Below are 2500 nucleotides of genomic sequence, written 5' to 3' on the forward strand. Positions count from 1 at the left end.
CCCTGTCTCACCATGTATCACTGCTAACCGATGCAGGGACAAGCTGGCAGGGTGCACGAGGCGGCATGAGCGTGAGTGGAATGCTGGGGCGCGTGGAGGCAGCTGGTGAGGGGTAGCCAGGCCATGTGAGCACCACTGCCTTCCAGTCAACAAGTCTCCTCGCTCACCACACCAGGTATTGACGTGTTTATGACTCGCTTCTATGGAGACGCGGCTGCACCTGCCTCTCACTGCCTCTCCGGGACCTCTTTGTGCCTCTGTCAGGCCAGAGGGACTCCCAGGGGCGGACGGGCGGGCGGGTGCGGCGCGAGGAGCGAGGGGAGTAAAAAGAAGAGGAGTCTACAGCGGGACCCTCCGTGCGAACTTGCTTCAGGCGGCGGACTGTCTGTGCTTTCCTAGTCACCCCAACCGGTGCCGCGCGCGTGTGTGCGTGTGTGTGTGTGTGTGTGCCACTAGCTTCCAGGGGAGACTGAGGCACTGAGCAGCCAGTTGCCGTCGATGTGCCATCAGTGACTCTTCCATTCCAAAGCAGGCAGTGAGTGAGGCGGTGAGGAAGGCGCCGCGTGTGTCCCCTCCCCACGCCGCCCGAGGAGCTGCAGCACCCTCGAGACGGCGTCAAGCACCATCAGCACTCCGCCACTCCAGCATCGGGGAGGAGGATGCGTGTGTGTGAATGTAAGTAGACTCACTCACTGACACACACACACACACACACACACACACACACACACACACACACACACACACACACACCTGAACTTCCACGCACACCTGTCATTAGCACAAACACACACGTTAAGGTTTACCAAATCTGCTGAACAACTGTGTGTGTGTGTGTGTGTGTGTGTGTGTGTGTGTGTGTGTGTGTGTGTGTGTTCCCTCCCTCATCCTCCCCTTATCTCCCCGCTCATCGCTCTCTTTTCCTCCCCAATCTTTCCCAATCTTCAATCAGTTACTATGTTGACTCACTCCCCTCTTCTTCTCCTCCCCCACCCCCAATTCCTCCACGTCCCTCCGCATCTAATATTGTTGATGTGTCGCTCTAATCTCACTCATCCCATCGCAGCTACGCCCTTGTACTCGTCTCGTCCTCGTCTCCTCTCGTCTATCCCGAACTCTTTCCATTACTTCAGTGTTGTGTGTGTGTGTGTGTGTGTGTGTGTGTGTGTGTGTGTGTGTGTGTGTGTGTGTGTGTGTGTGTGTGTTTTGTTCATCGTTTACATATCGATAAGGATACGCTCTCTCTCTCTCTCTCTCTGATTTTGGGGTGAACACTTTTTTAGTTTTGATTTTCAGCTTAAACTTTAAGAAACTTTTATCAACAACTAAACAACAACAACAGCAACAACAACAACAACAACAACAACAACAACAACGAACAAACAAATGCACAACAAAACAACAACTCTACCCTTTCAATTCTGACCCTTTATAATATTTTTTCTCTCTCTATTTTCTTCCATTTTCTTTCAATTACTTTCTTTCCTCACTTTCATTTAAAACTCTCTTTGATAATTCTCTTCCACCACCACCAACACCACCACCACCGCCACCGCCACCAGTACTACCACCACCACACCACTACTACCAGCACCACCACTTCACCACCACCACCACCACCACCACCACGAGCCATACAAAAGACCAGCCAGCATTAAAAGTAAATAAAAATTAACTGAACAATAAATAAATAAATAAATAAATGAAACACGTAAATCATTCAAATAAACAACCAATGGGGAGAAAAATGTCACGAAATCAAGATGAAAAAGACGAAGAAGGGCAAAATAGAACAAGAAAAAATATGAAGAAAAAAGAAGAAAAACAGAAAAAAAATCAATAACGACAATAATAATAACAATAATAATAATAATAATAATAATAATAATAATAATAAGACAAAAGAGTTTCATATAATTTGCTGAAGTCTAACCATTTCTTCGTCCCGTCCCGCCCCGCCCGGCCCCGCCCGGCCCCGCCACGCCCCGCGCTCCACTGGCCGCTCTAGATTAATTAAGGGGTAATATTCCCCCACCAGTCGTCCTGACCCGGGGCGGCAATATCCAGACTCACCGCCGTAAAATACCTTGTAGATATGAGAGTCCCAGGGCCCCCTCTCCTCCTCCTCCTCCTCCTCCTCCTCCTCCTCCTCCTCCTCCTCCTCCTCCTCCTCCTCTTCTTCTCTCCCTAGCAACCTTTTCCCTGTGCAAATTTCGTCTCGTCTCATTTTCATTCTTGTCCTCTCTCTCTCTCTCTCTCTCTCTCTCTCTCTCTCTCTCTCTAGTAGTAGTAGTAGTAGTAGTAGTAGTAGTAGTAGTAGTTATTCACCCACAAGTTAACAATAAGATAAATTAAGGCCCCATGCACACATAAAGCAAAATATTTCCAGCGCCTCCTCCTCCTCCTCCTCATTCTTGTCCTCTCCTCCTCTTCCTCCTTCTCTTCCTACTCGTACTAAATACAAGCAAACGTCGCGCCTCCATCTATGCAAGGGAACAAC

At 48.9% G+C, this 2500-nt stretch overlaps 1 protein-coding gene across 18 annotated transcripts in view; it reads right to left on the reverse strand.

Annotated features, from left to right (window-relative positions):
- LOC123499249 (rap guanine nucleotide exchange factor 2-like) overlaps positions 1 to 2500 on the reverse strand; it is a 269844-nt gene that overhangs the window by 61286 nt on the left and 206058 nt on the right. The window contains exon 1 of one of the 18 annotated variants that reach the window (XM_045247038.1): positions 1 to 362. This exon is cut by the window's left edge and continues 500 nt beyond it. The exons of the other annotated variants lie outside the window; for them this stretch is intronic. The gene's annotated coding sequence lies outside the window, so the exon portion shown is untranslated. Of the gene's footprint in view, positions 363 to 2500 lie in introns of those variants that run through there. 18 annotated transcript variants of the gene reach the window in all.

Source organism: Portunus trituberculatus, chromosome 49 (genome assembly GCF_017591435.1).
Source record: "Portunus trituberculatus isolate SZX2019 chromosome 49, ASM1759143v1, whole genome shotgun sequence".
In the NCBI taxonomy this organism is placed as follows: domain Eukaryota; kingdom Metazoa; phylum Arthropoda; class Malacostraca; order Decapoda; family Portunidae; genus Portunus; species Portunus trituberculatus.